Raw genomic sequence first — 20,316 nt, forward strand, 5'->3', positions numbered from 1 at the left:
TAGACCATACACTGAACATGAGTCAACAGTGTGATGCAGTAGCTAAAAAGGCATATGCAATTTTGGGCTGCATCAACAGAAGTATAGCATTCAGATTACGCTAATTGATGGTATCGCTTTGCCTCTGCTCTGGTTAGACCTCACCTAGAATATTGTGTTCATTTTCAAGCACCATAATTTAAGAAGGATATAGACAAGCTAAAATGTGTCCAGAGGAGGGTAACAAAGATGGTGAGAGGTCTGGAGACAAAATCCTATGAGTAAAGGTTGAAGGAGCTTGGTATGTTTATCCTGGAGAGGAGACAAGTGAGAGGAGATATGATAATCATCTTCAAGAACTTGAAGGGCTGTCATGTAAAGGATGGTACAGAATTGTTTTCTGTTGCCCCAGAAGGTCGGACCAGAACCAATGGGTTGAAATTAAATCAGAAGACTTTTTGGCTAAACATTAGGAAGAACTTCCTAACAGTTAGAGCAGTTCCTCAGTGGAACAGGCTTCCTCAGGAGGTGGTGGGCTCTCCTTCTTTGGAGGTTTTTAAACAGAGGCTAGATGTCTATGAAAGCAATGCTGATTCTGTGAACTTAGGCAGATCATGAGAGGGAGGGCAGGTCAGTGCTTAGTTCTCATGGTTCTTTCTTACATGCCCAGGGAAATGTTGATCACCACTGTGGGGTCAGGAAGCAATTTTTCTACAGGCCAATTTGGCCAGGGATCTTGGAAGGGTTTTTTTGCCCTCTTCTGAGCATACAGCAGGGTTCACTGGAGGTGGGGGGAGGTATCTCCTGCATTGTTCAGGGGGTTGGACTAGATGACCCTGGAGATACCTTCCAACTCTATGATTCTATGAATAGTAAGTTTTCTAGGATTTCAATATAAAAAGAAATGAACAGCTTCCTATTGCCAAAATGTGGTTGTCAGTGGTGAAAGAATTCAGAGCTTGTTTATGCAAGCAGAAGTATCTTGAAAGATGCTGACCCATAAATGTCATTTGCATACATATTTTTAAAATTTGTCCCAATACACACTCAGGCAATACTATTAAAAGACCTAATAAGATCAGCGGTATCATCTTGACCTCATTCACTTGTTCATTCTCCAATATGATATAAGTCATCATGTTCTGACAATTCTCCTGTACTCTTGGATAATGATGTCAATCCCCATGCAAAAGAATAAAGAGACACAAATCTGACATTAGAAACTGATAATTTAAAAACAAAACAAAACAGTGGCAGAACATTTCAGCCTTTCAGGACATTCTATTGCCAATTTAAAAGTCACCATTCTCCTACAAAAGAATTACAGAATCCAGTGTGAAAGTGCTGAAGTAGAGTTCATTAATAGGCTTAACAAAATCTCACCTCCGGGCCTGAGGTCAGGTCCGTTTGGGAGAAAAACTATAAAGTGAAAAAGTGAACACAAAATCAGCTGATGGTGGTTTATGGTTGCTTACAGGTTGTGTGTGTATAAAGTGGCATCAAGTTGCAGCTGACTCATGGAGACCTCATAGGATTTTCAAGGCAAAAAATTAACAGAGGTGGTTTAGCCATTTCCTGCCTTTGTGTTGTGACCCTGGGCTTCCTTGGTAGTTTCCCATCCAAGTATTATCCAGGGCTGACCCTGTTTAGCTTGTTATATCTGACAAGAGTAGGCTAACCTTGACTATCTCCGTCAGGGTACTTAAAGGTAACAGTACAGTTCAGAATCATGGGTGTTATTTTTACTGAAGCTGTCAAATTCTATTAGCTCTCTGATAAAGAATACGTATCTTCACTGTAGGGAAGGAAGTTGTGCACCTTAAAATATATATAATAAAATTGGGTTCAGTAATTGCATGTGGCACTGAAGCTATCAACTTCATTTTAAAAAGCTCTGGGCTTTATAACTAAAGACAATTAACAACCTCCTGGCCCTTGGCCCTCATACTGTATTTTATCTGTTTTGTTTTTATCCCTCCAAGGAGCTCAGGGTGATGTACCTGGTTGTCTCTTACATTTTATCCTGAGAATTCTGTGAGGGAGGCAGTTTAAGCTGAGGAATTGTGACTGGTCCAAGGTCACCCAGTAAGCTTTACAGGGAAATGTGCTGTTTAACCCAGGTTCCCTGCTCTGGCAATCTAACCAATATGTTTTACTGCCCAGAACAATAAGACGTTTTGACACAACTTCAACATTTCTTGTGAAAAACATAGGCCAAGACACAAGAGTTTGCCTTAGTCTGTAGTATTCCCCCCCCCCCCAGCTGGCACTTTTGAAAGAGCTGTTGCCATCTCCAGACAAGAAATGATGTGTAAACAGCCTTACTTGATGACACGAAAGATGAAGTCATTTCTTAGTGCTGTATGTGTTCGTCGAATGGAAAATTTCCAAAATAAATGAGTATCAGGCTGTTGATGTTATTTAGAGGAGCAAATGCCCTATCAGAGATCAGGCTAAAGCCTGTTATTTCAGGGAGACAATTTTGTTAGAAGTGATTTGTTGTTTTAAAGTCTTGGCAAACAATAACCTTAAAAATGGCTCATTTGGAAACATGGCAATAATTCTCATCAGGGAGATTTGCTGCCGGCTTATTTTGTTTTATTTTACAGAAAGGGCTAGGATTTGGCAGTAGTGAAAAATCTATAAAAAAGTCATTTGTCAGGCTCAGGTAGCATCAGCATGATGTCCTTGAGGCCAGACTACATCCCTCTGCACAGCCGTCCTCAAATGAGGCAGAGAGGTAACTGTTTCAGCACACAATGCTTGCAAAGAACAAAAGTAGACCAAACTTTCCCGGTGGGATATGTGATTCCCTGATATTCCTAAACTTAAGCAGGTAAATGTTGCTTATGTTCTATAAGTCTAATCCCTCTTATGTCCTCAACTGGGACTGCTCTACTAATTGTTCACAGCAATGCAGAAAGAAGCATCATACACTGTAGGGTGGATGGTCAATAGATGGCAGCAAGTCATTTATGCTGGCTGCTGTGCTTCTCAGCCATGGAGCTGCCTCATATCTCCAGTCTTCATTCTAAAAGCTGTACCAGACATATAAACCAGACACAGTAACAACTCATGTATTTTCTCAAGTATATCAGGCAGGCACTTTCAAGTATATCAGTCTGGCACAATGGCTTGGCTAATTTTGTACAGTGTGATTCACAAACCAATTAAGAGGGGATACCAGTACTCAGGTGGCTTCTCATCCTAGTGAAGTAAATCAGCATGAATTACAAACCTCTCAGACTGGCTTAGCACTGCTGAAGAAAATGGCTTAAGGGCAGCCATTCTAGTTAACATGGATTGCAGCCTTACAAAACTTCAGAGTATTCAAAGGTATGTCAATAATATTCCCCCCCTCCCCCAGATTGGGTCTAAAATAATGGATCTAAAGTGCTCTGTGCAGCAACCAGCGTTATGGTCTCTTGTATAAAAAGAGATCACAATAGGGACAACAGTGCTTGTGGCTGGGCCTGCTGCTAGCATAGGAACAGTGGCTGAAATTGGAGATCTACTGCTTCTAGTATACTTGGGGAAGAGATAGGGCTGCTTAGGGTACAGCAGATCAAGTCCGATGGAATCACAGGGTAGGGTCAGCATAACCACTGTGGGCTTCAGTTGAAAAATAGTTGTTACAAAACAGGAATAGTGTAGCTGCTATGGGCAAGCATCAAGGATCATCACAGGCAGGCTGATGTGATCCCATGCTAGAGTTGCTAGCTTTGGTTGACAGCCCATGGGAGAATGAGGGGGGAAGAAGAAGAGTTTGTTTTTATTCCCCACTTTTCTCTACCTTAAGAAGTCTCAAAGTGGCTTACAATCACATTCCCTTCCTCTCCCCATAACAGGCACCTTGTGAGATAGGTGGGGTTGAAAGAGTTCTGAGAGAACTGTGACTGGCCCAAGGTCTCCCAGCAGGGTTCATGTAGAGAAGAGGGGAGTCAAACCTGCTCTTAACCACTATACCACTCTGGCTCTTGAAACTGGCATTGTGCGATGCTGTGATGTCACTTCTGGTTGTGTACCTGGAAAGTGATGATATAATGTTGCACGACGCTGTTTCCACCTCTCCATTTTGTTCTCACTGCTCCTTCAAGCAGCAACAGGAGCCTGGAGTGAGGAGGTGAGAGCTTGCCTGCCATGACGGGAAACCAGGCACCCCAGCCCATGAAAACTGGGGCCCAGTGGCCTAGCTGGATGGATCACAGAGTCAATTGCCTCTGGGACAATTTTCCATTTTCTGATGAGAGGCATAACTAGAGGAAAGGAACAGATGCAATTTTTTACATCACTGAATGGATGTGTACTATGTGGCAACTTATTATGATTTATATATAATTAGTTGGTATGACAGTCACTTATATTATGCATCCAAGAGGAGACAGAAGAACTTTACCATACTTTCAACTTAATAAGGGAAACAGAGGAGTGATAAAAACACTCATCACTTGGACCTGTTGCGATTCCAGGAGATCTCCAGCCCCCACTTGGAAGTTGGGAACCCTAGAAGGAGAGAAGGAAACAGGCAAAGTGGAGAGAGTATGTGAGTTTTCAGGAAAGAGGAAATAGTGGGAGAGGGGGAACTGAGATGGTTCCCACAAGTCCTTGAGGGTTCCCACTTGTATCCACTGTTTTCCAACCAATAGGTCATTGGAACTAGAGCTGTACTAATTCCTGAAACAATTTATTTTCTGAATTTTAATTTGCCATGCCTGTATCCCAAATGCATTCTCGACCTTCATCTCTTCTACATAATGTGGTTCATAATGTTGTGTTCAGGGCTGGAAACTAATGTATGGTATATAACCTTGAATATTAATAATAGGGATGGGCACGAACCCAAAAATTCCAGTTAAGTTTGGGGCTCGGAGTAGTTCTGAACTGAACCCCAAACCGAACTGAGCCCAAAATGCCCTAACTGAACCAGCCTGTTTGGATCACCAGGGAAGAGTTAAATGACTGGCAGGCATTTAACCCATTCATTTTGCTTCCCCATGCTTTCAAGTGGGGGGAAGGATGGATTTAATGTATTGCAGCCATTTAAAGCTAGTAGTGTGGCAGGTGCACCTGTTTGCTGTTAGGCTGAGGTTGCTGCCAGCCATTTCAGCCTAACAGCAGAGTGGATGAACCCATCTGTTGTTAGTCCAAAATGGTTTTGTCAAGGGTCTGGTTGCTATCACCGGGTCCCATCACCATGGTGCGCCTTCCAGCCCTCCTGGCCCCCTTTTGGTCTCTGCACCTCCTTTGAGTATTGGAAGCTGTCATGACCCCCAGCAGGTTGCCACCTTCAGCTGCTACCACTCTGGACTTCGGGTCCCTCGAGAGGGCCCAGAGTACCCTCCCAAGCCCATCCAAAATGCCCCCTTTTAAGCCGAGAACATAGGCATGATGACCAGGAAGAGAACACTTAAACAAATGGTTTATTAACACAGTACTGGGGCAAGGAAAACAAGACAAGGTGCTTAAAAATATATAACAATGTTTAAAGGCAAAATAATCAAATCTAACGCGACTACCTATTTCACTTAACTAGATACTATTTCAAGGCCCACAGCCCTCTTATACCAGGCATCCTGCCTGTACTCACTCTGTCCCAAGTGAGGTATCTTTTCTTCAGACCAGACTGTCCCCTCAGTTTAGCTCTGTGAGAGACAAGACTGCAGAAGAGAAAGAACCCAGTTTCATGGCCCACAAAGCTTAAGTTCCATTCCCTCACACAATCCCTGAACACTGATTGGCTACAACTGTTGCTAAGCATTGTGGGGGTTGTAGGCTGTCTGCTCTCCACTCCCACATAGGCCTCTAGGCCTTTCTCCCAGGCCTACACAGATCATAACAGAAGCCATCTCAGATAAGAGTTGAAAGAAAGGGGTTACTTCACTATGCTATCTCCCATTCGCCTGGGCTCCATACTAGATTCTCTGTCCCCATCAGCCTGTGGAGCCCCAGGTCATTTTCCTTCCCAACAGGCTCCTTCACCCCTCCTTTATCCTCTTCCCACCTGTCCTCCACCCCCTCATGCTGGCCCCACCTCTGCTTAAAGCCCAGGATGCTGGGGCATGGCTTGGCTGACCAGGCCTCATCCTCTTCTGTAGTGTATTCTGAAGCTGCCAGGAATACCTAAGATGTAATGTGAAACATCTCATAAGGAAGCAATGTTAAGCTTCGTCTTGAACAGGGATTGAAGTTCAAGACTAATGCGTCCAATCAGGTTCAAATGTATATAAGCGGGAAAGACTCTGATTGGTCCTTAATCGCTCAACCTGATAGGTTGATAACTGTATAGTAGGAGTGGCTACATTAGCCCGGAATGTTTAAATACCGAGCAGCTGCAATGGAAAAGCTGTTCGGGCTATCAGAAGTTGTACCGTGTTAGAGAAGTGATCGTCGAGCTGAAATAAACCTGAGTTTTGCTGAAATCACTCTCTGACTATTTTGTTAAGCATCGGACTTAACATCTTCCAGTCTCCTTTTCTTTCACTGTCAAGGTCGAGCCCACCTTGGGGCTGGAGATGTTCTGACTGCCCCTGCCTAGCCACTCCTCCTGGGGCTCCCTCTAGCCAGGCCGCAGCCTATGCTGTCCTCTTGTCTGCCTGTGGCAGGGCTCTGTGGGCCTCCCACTTGTGGGAAGTTGCTGCTCGGCTATTGCTCCAGGTAGGTGTGAGGTTCCTTCCTCTCATGCCCCCGCCTTGCCTCGTTCTAGGGATGTCACGCATACAGGAGGGCAGGAGGGCCCTTTGGGGTCCAATCATCGGGTGAGCCCCTTTCCTCCGGGGTTAGCTTGGGTGGGTTGCAGCCATTTCAGCAGCCATTTTGCTTCCCCCTTTTTGAAAGTGGGGGGAAACAAAAAGGATAGCTGAAATGACTGCCAGCCATTTAAACCTAACAGCAGGGTGGGTGTGCCCTTCTGCTGTTAGGCTGAAATGGCTGGCAGCTTCCAAGTGGGGGGCAGTGTAATGGATTGCTGAAATGGCTTGCAGCCATTTCAGCCTAACAGTGGGGCAGGTGCGCCTGTCTGCTGTTAGGCTGAAATGGCCTGAACAGCTGAACCAAACTAGGCAAAAGTCTGGTAAATGTTTGGGGAAGATGCCTTCCCTGAAAGTCGGTTGGTGGGGGGGAGCTATGAACTGAGCCAAGTTTGTGCTGAATTGTGGCTTGTGAACCAGTTCATGCCCATCCCTAGCTCATAAAGGATCAGCTATTCTGTTCGTAGCAGAAAATCCCCCCACGTTATCTATGGTGTGTGGATATTACTTTATTGCTTTTGAATGGGAACTTCAGGAGTATCCTGCAAAGCAAAATGTCATAAGGAATGGATACATTTTGAACTAATTATCTACATGCATCCTTAGATCAGATAGTTTTAGTTGTATGCTGGCAAAAGCACTTAGCGTGTTGTACTGAAAGTCTGGTGACTTCTCTACAGCATGTTGCAGACTCTTGGAGCATGATTGTTTTTTCCTTGCTTAACTTGTATTCCAGTCATGTTCTCTGTTTGCTAAATCATATTTTTCCAACTCTGGTTTTAATTCATGAAGAATTAGCTATCAAACCACACATTTTCCTTCTGGTGCAACCTGCAGAAAGAGTAGCATCTGTCCTAGTTACTGGGAATTCTTTTAAAAAAATCTATCATGAAAAATTCTTTTAAAGTTTCTTCTTCTTCTCATTTTCCCCATTTAGAAGTATTCTTTTAAAAAGGCTCTTTTATACAGAAAGGGTATTTTTTTTGCCATCAAGTTGCAGCTGACTTATGGTGACCCCATAAGATTTTCAAGGCAAGAGACGTTCAGAGGTGGTCTTGGTATTCCTTGTTGGTCTCCGTACCAAATATTAGCTAGGGCCGACCCTGCTTAGCTTTCAAGATCTCATGAGATCGGGCTAGCCTGGGCTGTTCAGGTCAGGGAAAAAAATATAACTTTGTTTTTAAATCTGAAAGGGGATCTACTGCAGATTTAAAACAAAGGTTATTTTAATACATTAATAAAAACAATGGGGGGACACACACTGTAGAAAGAGAATAAATGGGTACAATCCTAGTTAGAGCAAGAGATGGGGGAATCATTTTTCCCCCCCCTATCATTGAGTCAGTGGGTACATTTAGACTTAGAAGAAGAAGATTGGATTTATACCCCACCCTTCACTACCCAAAGGAGTCTCAGAGCAGCTTACAAACTCCTTTCCCTTCCCCACCCCACAACAGACACCCTGTGAGGTAGGTGGGGCTGAGAGAGCTCTGACAGAAACTGCTCTTTTTCAACAACAGCTGTGCCAGAACTATGGCTTGCCCAAGGTCATCCAGCAGGTGCAAGTGGAGGAGTGGGGAATCAAACCTGGTTCTCTCAGATTAGAGTCTGCGCACTTAACCACTACACCAAACTGGCTCTCATGCCAGGGATCCCCAACATTTCTTGAAAAAGAGTTGCAGAATAGGAATAAAAAGAAACAAAAGAAAACCTGAGGGAGGAAAGAGAAGGGGGAATAAAAAGAAGGGAGAATGGGACCAAAAACTTAAATGCTTACTGGTCCTCCTGATCCTTCAGTGGCAGCTCCAGCTATTGCATCCATGAAAAACCCTTTCATTTGAATGAGGGTAGCCAATAACAAGCTCTGCCTTACAATGGCCCTGCCCACTTTCTGAAAAGCTTGGCGGGCACCAGGGAAAGTATTGGTAGGTGCCATAATGTGGTGCCCCATGGGGAAACCCTGACATATGCAGCCTCTTTCCTCTGTGTTCACTAACGTCAAAACCTTGAGCTGAGAGTGCATACAGATATAGCTTCTCATAGGGTTCCATCTGTTCTCGGGCAAGTACCTTTACCATTTCTGTCTCCTACACCAGCATAGCACAGCACTGGGTTACAGCAGTGTGAGATCATGTTGGCATATCACTAAAATATGCCAGCATGTGGGCTTAGCTGCCATCTTGAACCTCTCCAATGGAACCTTAGGACTGTTGTCTTAAAAGTTGCTGAACTTTGGCTGGATTCTGCCCATTATTTTGCAGCATAATTGGTTTAAATTTTTTTAGTATGTATTCTTAAATAACAGTAAATTAATGAGAAAACATGGTAAATTTTAAGCAGAATCGTATATTCTAGAATTTATGTTGGTTATTTTTTCTAAAAGGCTGATACAAATATATGTGTGTCTGTTTAGGTGTAGGATTTACTGTTATTTTCGCATAGGCCCTGAAAACACAGTGATCAACAGGGGAAAGTAGTTCAAGGAGAAAACAAGTTAGCACTGAGAAGTTCAATTACTCTTCTAAAAATATCAATAACATGGCTGGAAGAAAGAAGCAACAGGCCGTTTCCCTATATTGGCTGTATTCTGCAGATGTCTATGGAGGCCAGCTTCCAGCAGTTAAAAAGCAATAACTATAAATGAGGCCAGTGGAAAGACTTCGCAATACAGCTCTCTGTTTGAAATTTTACCAAAGCTCTTGTCACTGGTTTCTGCACAACTAAATTCCACTGTGTTTGCATTCCATTTTCCTTTTAGATGGCTGTTGTTGTTACCCTTGGTGGGTACCAGGGGGTGGTTGATGATCTGAGGGTCTCCCTCATGGCAAGGCTGCCAGACGCTTGCATCACTTTGTGATAGAAAACAGTTGCTTTTTGGCCCTTTGCTCTGTAAAGTTCATTTGAAGTCTGCGGTATACTTGGAGGTCCCAGCTGATTTCCTCAAAGGAAGCCTGGTTGTTGGAGGGAGTGCAGTAATTGTATTGTGTAAATAATTGCCAGAACGTGTCTGCATTCCTTTTAATTTGCAATTAGGCTTGTGTTCTTTAATTAAAAAGCTGCATTTGGGGCCACTGGAATGGTTTCTTTTTTCTTTTTTTCTGCTGAGGCATAAGCCACCTGTGGTGGTTGATTGCAGCATGGGATTGGAGGCATAATTTTGTACTGGTGGAGACTGAGGGGGAAAGGAAGGAAAGGAGAGTTAAGAAGCTGTGAAGTCAGACTCAGACCCTACTAGAGCCTTCCCATCAGATGGGATGTGCTTCAGAAGCCAAAGTATTTCTGGAGTGACCCTTGAACTTTCTGTAGCAGGACGCAAGGAAATGCTGACCTCAAAGTGGCTAGAGACAGATCAGAAAATATAACAGGCAAACGTGATTGTTTTACTTCTGGGTTGCAATACTGCTCCCTAAACTTTTTTTTTTTTGGGGGGGGAATGTTTTAAAATGATGTTTAATGTAACCATAAAATGTGTGTAATGCTTGTATTTATGCAAAGGAAAAGAACAAGAATGTATTCAAATTATGGCAGATTGCTGATGTTGCACAATAAACGCTGTCTTAAGCCTTCACCCCGGTGTCAGAAAAAATTCACTTGCCACATGCAACTTGTCCTTTAACTGAAATGTCAAAGAAAATTATGCAGACCCTTGAGGGTATTCTGTGTGACTTCTTACACAGAGCTGTTGTTTGGAGGAGGCACATCAGACATTATTTTCCATTTGTTGTAGCCAAGACTTTTGGTTTTTTCTGGGATTACCACATTGGCAATGGTATTTTTTTAAAAACTTTTTGGAGGAAATCTATTTGGTGAACAAAGAGGTTGGAATGAATGATTGCCTGACATTCCACTGGTGCCCTATGACATGCACTGATCAGACAGGTGTGTTGTGTTGTTTAGGTCATTAGCAGCCAGGTCCACCGATGGCACAAAAATGTACCCCAAAATATAAAGAAAAGAGGGTGCTCATTACATTAGAGCATTGAGTCATTATTTTGCAAGCTGCATATTTGTAGCTCACAATGTGTTATTTTATTTCCTCTCCCAAAGTAGTGGAAAGTCCTCTGTTCAGTTTAGGGGGTTGCAGTGGAGATCGCACCTCTGTAAAGATTTGCGTATTGCTAGTTGGGTAGCAACCTCCAGGTAGTGGCTGGAGATCTCCTGCTGTTACAATTAATCTCTAGGCGACAGAGATCAGTTCACCTGGAGAAAATGACTCCCCAAACCCTGCCCTCCTCATGCTCCATCCCCCAAATCTCCAGATATTTCCCAAATTGTAGCTGGCAACCTTAATTGGTAGTGTCGTAGATGTCTCTTTTGGGGAGGCTAGTCAGGCTAGGATCTTAGGGAGCCATCAAACTGTCCAGTTACCTTTGTTTGCCAAACTTTAGTCCACCAGACAAGGGGGCGAATCCAGTAGTAGGATTACTCACCTGAAGAATAATAACGAGCATCCAAAGCACTGCATCCTTTTGTGGGTTTTGCTATAAAAGAATATATAAAAATAGATAGCAGGTTAAGGAGCAAGCATGGATGAAAATACAGTCATCTTTTTGGCATTATTTCAGGCTTTCCATCACTCTCCAAAAAACAGTCTCTTTTTCTATGTAAAAGCAAAATTTGTTATCTGTACCACCAGTACCTCTTCCTTCCGCCGAGGAGCGGCGTATGGCCTTCCACTCCCATCTTATCCTCACAATGGCTCTGTGAGATAGGTTATGCTGAGAGTGTGATTGGTAGATCAGGTTATCAAGCAAGCTGTCATGGCCGTGTGGGTATTTGTACCCAGGTTTCTGAGAGCCTAATCTAACACTGTAACTAGACTTTTTCCTATTTACTTTGTTCTTAAATTTGTAATAGAAGGGTCAATAAGAAATGGTGGATGGCTTCTGATTGTAAACCAAATTGTCTAATATTTTCAAAATAAAAATGACAACAATCACAAGTTCTGTGGGTTTGGAACACTGTGGAATGTTCATCATTTGTTCTTTTTCTGAAGTCATCTACATTATCATCTGGCCTGTCCCCAAAATATTAAGTCCAGAATCAAAAGTCGAACTTACTGTCTCCGTTTTGTATGGACTGAGCCTATGTATGTGGTACTTCTGGAGTGTAAATCCCATTTAAAGGTCAAATCCAATGTACAGATGTAAGAAAGACCAAGGCAAAAGTATGATTGTGCTTGGCATCTATGTACAAACATTACATTTGTTAAATTATTTGTAGAATAATGTATATTACTGGCAATAGGTCATAAGAACATAAGAACATAAGAGACGCCAATGTTGGATCAGGCCAAAGGCCCATCTAGTCCAACACTCTGTCACACAGTGGCCAAAAATACCAGGTGCCATCAGGAGATCCAGCAGTGGGGCCAGGACATTAGAAGCCCTCCCACTGTTGACCCCCCACCAAGCACCAAGAAGACAGAGCATCCCTTGCCCCAGAGCCCTTATCTATACCTTGTGGCTAATAGCCACTGATGGACCTCTGCTCCATATGCCTATCTAATTCCCTTTTGAAGCCATCCATGCTTGTAGCCGCCACCACCTCCTGTGGCAGTGAATTCCATGTGTGTAGTCGGTAGTACTTTATTTTTTTTAAAGCCTTGTGAACAGATCTATTTTACTTCATTCTGCGTAATCTCTTATCAATATGATTTCATTTCTGGCAGGACATGGAAAGCTTTTTAGCTGGAGCACACAGTGCACTTATGCATAGGACAAAACTGTATACAGCAGGCAGGAAAAGTAAAGATGGCCCCATTAAATAGCCACACTGCCCATCCTTTTGGGGGGCCTTAATAATGACATTGCGGAAGAGGGTTAATAGAAGCGGTCACTGCTGAGTTCCCTTATTTTAGTTCAGAACGTCATGTCCTTGTGTTTTCCCAGTGCTCTGAACATCCCAATGAAAGGAGCAGCATGACTTATGATTTAAGCTGGGTGGCCGTATTAGTGCTGCTTTGATGACTCTGCTTCATATAGTCAAGAGCGCAATGGAGGTTAAGTTGCTTTAGGCTGTGCTTGGCCCAGCTCAACTTTGAATCGTGACTCTGTGCTGCTGACTTGCTTTTATTCCCTTTGCAGCTTGAGAGATGTACAAAGATAAAAGGATTCCCGATTACATACAGAGGATGAAGCATTGCTCCGTGTGGATTGTGGAAAAATAGCCAAGTAAAGTAACTCATAAATCCCAAGCAGTCCCCCTCAGGATATCAGAGGAAATGTTCAAGTTTGCCTCTAAATGACCTAGTTTCCTATGTGCTTGGGTGCAGTTTCCTCTTGCTAATATAGGGATACAACAATTTAATGAAAATACTCTTCTCCAGAAGGCCTGTGCCACGTTGGATCTGTTGCCACTGGACTTAGCCTTGTGTGACAACTGTCTTCCTGTCCCCATGACTTCTCAGCCCAAGTAGAAGCTGCTTTGATTATTAGCATGTAAAGTTCCAGGTTGCCTTCTTTAACCCCAGTCCTGGTATACACTTTAATTTTTCTACTCTGTATGTCCAGCCTACTTCTTTAAAAGAATGTGAAGGTGCTGATGGTGTCCCCCCCCCTTGAGGCTGGGGTTGAGATGGAGTTGTGCCTCATGATGTATCAGTGGAAAACTACAGTGGCTTAGATACTGTAAATTAGCTACATATTTTGCAAACAAATAGGAGTGGTTTATTACGTAAGGAAGTGATTAAAATAAATTTCAGCAATACTTATTTCTCCTAATCTCATTCATCTCGATATAGCTTTCTTTGGGAAGCACACATCTTTCTTGGGCAAAAAGCAAGAATGACTCTTTACTCTTCTAATTCTGTGCTCTGGACTTTATGAAAAACCAAATATTAGGTTCATTTGCTTTTTTACAGATCTTTTTCACAGAAATAGCTGTGTTTGCTCAGAAATAAATAACACAATTTCCTTGGGACATACTTCCTAGTAAATGTGTATAGGATTGCAGCTGTTGCTTGCATATATATGCACACATTAAGCTCAGCTAAAACATTTTCGGTTGTCACAGTGCTGCTGCTGAATGTGTAGGTGGCAGCGGCAGAGTAGATGTGAATAATTGATTTTACAGCTTGTTCCCCAGAGTCAGTCATTTCCATCAGCCAGCAGGTGAGTGAGCATTTGCTGCTTCAAACTGGGTCCAGCGCAGAGCATGTGACTTCTGCTCACAATAGGGATTGCTGGACTATTACTTGAGTAATTACTGAAATGCATACAAGGAACTTCATCCGTGTGGCTCATCTTTATTCCTTGTATTTTATGCAGCTCTAATTTAGTGCTGAGTCTTAATCTTAATTGGATTTTGCAGTTTTTCATATGTACAGAAAACTGAAATGTATTCTGAGAGTCATTACCATTACAGGCAGTTCACTGAATTATTCCTTTTCCATTTTTGGGGTGAAGGGAAAACGAGCATATGCTCCAGTTTATTTATTTTACAAAATGTATATCCCACCTTTCTGCCCTCACAAGGGCCATCAAGGTGGCTAACAAATTAAAACATACACAATAAACTCACATATTAATGCTACCCACCAAAACATCATTAACACAAATAAAACCAGAACTAAAACATGTACAGAACAAAAACAATTAAAAACACATGGTAAAGAAGCCCTGGACATATTCTACCAGGCATTCAATGACTTTAACCCCATCATCAACCCCGTCAATGAACCAATATATGCAAGAAATACATTTCCTGAATACTACTGTAAACCTCATACCAGAAACCTACTGACCGACAAACATATCTACATGGCTCCAGCCACCATCCTAAACATACCAAGCAATCTCTTGTATACAACCAAGCTCTATGCTACAGCCGCATCTGTTTCAATCCTGCAGACAGAGATTCTCACCTGAGGGATCTACAACAAACCTTTTTGGAACCATAGTATCCACCCAATGAAGTCAAGAAACAGATTAACAAAGCCAGAATGGTACCTAGAGAAACCCTGGTGCAAGACAGACCCCAAAGAGACAATAACATAACACCACTAATGGTCACATACAGCTCTCAAGTCAAAACATTTCACCGCATCATCAGCGACTTACAACCTCTACTGGATAATGACAGAACAAAGTTTGAGTCCAGTGGCCCCTTTAAGACCAATAAAGTTTCATTCAAAGTGTAAGCATTTTGTCTGAAGAAGTGTGCTTTGCACATGAAAGCTTACACTTTGAATAGAACTTCATTGGCCTTAAAGCTGCCACTGGGCTCAAACTTTGTTCTGCTGCTTCAGACCATCATGGCTACCTAGCTAAATTTTGGAGAATGACAGTTCTCCTTCACAAGTCCTGGAGGGCAAACCTTTTCTTTCCCACAGATAGTCCCCCAATCTCAAACAACTCCTCACTCACAATAATACAACATCTAATTTGAACATGGACACTAGTACCAGAGCTTGTAACAAACCCAGATGCCAACTTTGCTGCCACATACACCAGACAACATAATCACTGGACCTAACAAAATCAACTACACAATCTCAGGCTTATTCACTTGCTCATCCTTTAACATTGTATATGCCATTAAATGCCAACAGTGCCCTTCAGTTCTCTACATTGGGCAAACTGGTCAAACTCTATGCCAAAAGATAAAGGGACACAAATCTGACATCAGGAATCACAAAAGTTAGAAACCTGAAGGATAACATTTCAACCTCCCAGGGTACTCAATGGGGGACCTCAAAGTAGCTGTTTTATTGCAAAGTAATGTCAGAAACAGACTGGAACAGAAGACTGCTGAATTACAAGTTATTACAACACTCAGGACAATAGAACCCCAGGGCTCAACAGAGATACCGGCTTCTTTTCTCACTACACATGCTAAGTCACTCAGTTCTCACTTATACCCAGAATTAAACTTTGCTGAGCTTAAAGGTACCACAGGTGTCGAACTTAGTTCTACCATCTGTTGTTAATTGTTTTATTATCAGTATGCCAATTTGCTGCTATGCACAGGTCTTACCAAATGCATTATTCCAATCTTAGCTGTATTTATTGCTCAGTTATCTTGACTCTAATTAGCCCTTCCTGGAAACTTCCCCCCCCAATAAGTAACATTTGAGGAAATCTGTTTCAATGTATCTAAGAAATGTGCACCTACACATGTGAAGTCTGTCAGTTCTTGCTTATACCCAGAATTGAATTCTGTTGGTCTTGGAGGTGCCACTGGACTCAAACTCAGTTCTCACATCTGTTTGATAACTTTTGTATTTGTATGCTAAATAGCTGCTATTCACAGATTTTACCAACTGCTTTAATCCAATCTCAGCTATAATCACTGAGTTATTTATGCATTTTGACTCTAACTAGCCCTTCCTGACAATTACTCCTCCCTACCTATATGTAATGGTTGAGGACATCTTGTTTCACTGTATCTGAAGATGTGTTCATGCATACAAAAGCTTTTACTTTGTGTGAAGACATGCATTTTCTCCTGGAAGGTTGGCAAGGAGCAAAACCTCCAAGTTGGGTTTTAGCCGTTTTTTTTCTAGCAAGAAGTAGAAGTCAGTTTGATTATACCAGCCCACCTTCATACAAATGCTAATGCTTCTAGACAAAATGGATAGTCAAGCTTCCCCCTCCCCCCCCCGTTCTTCAGGCAGGGAACTGAGTGTTGGGGTGTGTCAAATTCTAGAGAGGCTTGAGGAAGGACATTTTTAGAGATGACAGGAAAAGCTTCCTTGACCTGGGCTGAACGGGGTCAAGGGGTTGGAGTACCAGAGATGATAAAACAGTGCAAGAGGAAGGCGGTCTCTTTTCCTTAGGAGGACACACAGACTTCTCCTCTGCAATCAGGGGGCCATTGACCATGTGCTTGCCTGGGAGAGTGGGAGACAGCTTTAACATAATGGTAACTCTGTAGAGAACTAGAACATCTAAACTAAAGAGCCTATCCTATAGTTTAACAGCTGATAGGGCATGTATAGAGAAAGGGACAGATGATTTTGTGGTCTTACCAATTTCTTTTGTATTCCTTGCTTAATTTGGTGCTGTGCTAAAAGTATGCTTACAAACATTTTCTTTTATATAAATACTTTATAACTTTTGATGCTGGTAGTGGTTCTCTGTACCACATAGACCTCCACCATTTTGAACATGCTATCTGAAGAGGGGAGCCAGGGGGAATGCAGGCAGTTGGCAAGCAGCTACTCTTATGTGGCCAGTTGCACTTTCACAACTGAGAAATGGGGGCACAGCCTAAACACAATACCCCTCCCCCCTCCTCCACAGTTACGAAAGTTGAAAGTTTACCCCCAATCATCTATAGCAAGTACATGCTAACTTTCTCATACCTTCAATGAGTACAACATAGCTATGGATTCAAGCAAGATGGCGGCGTTGTAGGGAGCTTATGCTCATGCTCCTGCAACAGATAGAGCCTAAGTGACCTGGCACTACAACAACAACAAAGTAACCTGGCTGAGAACAACCGGGAAGGTGTCCGGTGGCTGCTGCGGGGGGAGAAACAGTAAACTATTATATAAGTTCCCCGCCGTGGCCCCGCTCTGACTTGGAGCCCCGGCTGGCCTGCCCAATGAGAGCGTCACCTACCTCCCTGGTCTGGCATGGAGATTTGGCTGGCGACGGTGGGGCGATTGTCAGTTTCGCAGCCTGGTATGGGAGGCCGCGGAGAGTGTGACAATTTGGCTGGTGTACCAACCGCCTAACACATCAGCCAATAGCCTACCAGCCCTGGTGGAAGCCGTATCAGGCTTGGCGTTGGAACACCCTAGGCTAATTGTCTTGGGTGATTTCAACATCCATGCTGATGACGCGACTTCCACTCAGGTGGCGGACCTGGTGTCATCCATGGCGGCACTGGGACTCTCCCAACTTGTAGCGACTCCCACTCACTGGGCTGGGCACAAGCTTGATTTGATCTTCACGGCTGGGGTAACAGTGGACGGGATTACTGCTTCGGCAGTTCCATGATCAGACCACCATGCTCTGAGGTCCTGCCTGAATGTTCCACCCCGACCCTGTTTAGGCAGCAAGTGTATTTTAGCTTGCCCGTGGTGCCAAATGGACCCTGAGCAGCTCCAAATGGCCTACCATATCACTTCTTTGTGTACTTGTTTGTCATCTATATATATTTGTGCATTGTCCTATTTGAAAATTAGCAATAGCTGTATTTGTTGTTTGATGCTGGTAGTTGTTAGGGTGGGTAGGTTGGATTTAGTCCTCACTATGCTCTGCCAGTTGAAGGTTTGTTGATTCTATCATCTGCAGCCTTTGTAGCTGGACTGGAAGAGGAACCATGTATGGATACTTTGTGAATATCAAGACTGTGAGCTATTTCCCAGCCCTCTAAATACATAAATGTTTTGCATAGGTATAGTGTCTCTAATTTTAATATGCACACTACACACTGAACCTATAAATATCTTGAGATGCGCAATGCTTCCTCATCACTTTGTAAAGACTGACATTTATTGTATTTATGATATAATTTGGACTGAAGTTTTTTTCTTAATTTTCAAATGTATTAAATGAACACTTCCAATTTAGAAGTGTACAAATTATACCATCACTGGCCTCAATCCAGCAAACGATTTAAATATGTTCAGTTTTACACAGGTGAGAAGTTCCACTTATGATTTTGAGATTACTCATCAGTATAAAATTAAACTTGTTAACAAGCTTTCAGCAGAACCACTGTGTTTTTAATTGTTTTTCCAGGGGGAAAGTAATTAAAATATGATTATAAAATATGATTATTGTTGTTTCTCTTCAAAAGAGCAAAACTGTTGCTAAATTACAAAGTTGATCTTCATTTGATTTGTCAAACTTTACAATATTTAATTTACCATCAGTGTCTACAAGAGAAAGTTTGAGAAGTACTAAGATTTGCAGTTATGGCTAATTAGACTGGGTCTTCTCTGGCAAGATGTGGGTTAGAACATGCTGTTTGTTTGTTTATTTATTTGATTTATACCCCCCCCTCCCTGCCAATATATGTGCGCGTGCGCGCGCGCACACACACACACACACACACACACACACACACACACACACACACACTTATTCGGGTGAAACATTTTATAGCTCTTTTTGCTATGCTCTGGCTTGCATTCTGATGAATCTCTGAGGGAAGGGTGATACATAGTTGCTGAACAGTTACTGAGAAATGCCTCTAAAAGGAATTCTAAACATCTCTGCTTGGAAGTGAGTCCCATGTTATTCAAAGTGTCCTTAGCCTTGTAGCCATCATTTCTGAACATAATGCACACATAGTATTATCAGCAGGAAGTCTCTTAGACAAATTAGAAGTCAGGTATTAAATGCATTATGGGTCAAAATCAGTATCTTGAATTATGCCTGGAAGATGACAAAGAGCTGTTCCTGAGTCTCTTTTTTAGGAAAGATGAAGGCTTCTGTAAAGGTTTCGGGGTCTTATTCAAAAATTGCACAAGGCTGATTCTAAGAAAGCTTGGATAACCCATATTTTGACGTAGCTGTTTTAGTTAAACCATCAATAATTATTTTGCTTAAAATGGGAGTGGACGGGAATGATGATTCAGGGAAGAGGCTCAAGTTAAGGTAGACTGGAGCTACAGAAATACTCCTTATTGATCAATAAGTCAGCAGCATTTTGTAGAATGGAAAACATGGAATATCTGAGTCCCTGCCACTGCATGCCACGGAAGGGGGAAGGGAAAGCAGTGCCCTTATTGGCAGGTAATGGGAAATGGCAATGGAATTGCTGAGGCTGTGGCTGTTGCACTGAATAGGCACACAGCTGTTAAGTGGCTGGTAGAACCCAGCAGAAGAGAATAACAGCACTACTGGATTCCACAGCCACTCAGTATGCATGGTGCTGAAGATGTGGCCTTGACAGCTTCATTGCTCCCTCTATTGTCCCGAAGTAATGGTGCCACATTCCCCGTCCCACAGAATGGCAGAAGTTGGGATAGTCCCTGGCCCTATCCCATTAGAGACAAATGCAAAAAATTATGCCAATAAGATTTATTAAAATATTTTGGTGGCGACTGGTTTCAGTAGGGGTGGGTTATGTGGTAAGTCTGACTGAGTTCCTCTGTAATTTTAGAGATACTAGCTCCATGGTTGCTCTGATGATACACCCAGTGGCAATTTGGGAAAAGCCAATCCTGTTCATAAGAGCAATGTAACATGGGCATTCATACGAGATCATGGTCACTCTTATGTGAAGAGAAAAAAGTGATGAGTAAGAGAACTATATTCTTATAAATAGTTTGAAGTTGCTGTATCATCATCACTTATACTAATAGCCAAGTCGCCCCGTGAGTGCGGATCGCTAAATCCGCACTCAGGGGCGACCTGGGGGGCAGGGAGATTTTTGTGCACTCTTGGGGCAGTCCCCATGGGTGCACAAAAATCCTAAAACTTGAAAAAACTTTCGGGGGGATGTTTAAATCCCCCCGAAAGTGCAAGAGCGTTCCGTGCGCATGCGCACGGAATGCTCTACAAACGCCGCAGCCGCTTGGAAGGCAAGCGAGCGGCGAGGCCGCAGCTGCCGCCGCCGGGCAGGTGGCCGCAGAGCAGGGCGGCAGGGGGGGGACAGCGAGGCCCGGGTGGCAGAAGCCTCCCGAGGCCTC

This window comes from Gekko japonicus, unplaced genomic scaffold, assembly GCF_001447785.1.
Source record: "Gekko japonicus isolate JY-2015 unplaced genomic scaffold, Gekko_japonicus_V1.1 scaffold2570, whole genome shotgun sequence".
In the NCBI taxonomy this organism is placed as follows: Eukaryota; Metazoa; Chordata; class Lepidosauria; order Squamata; family Gekkonidae; genus Gekko; species Gekko japonicus.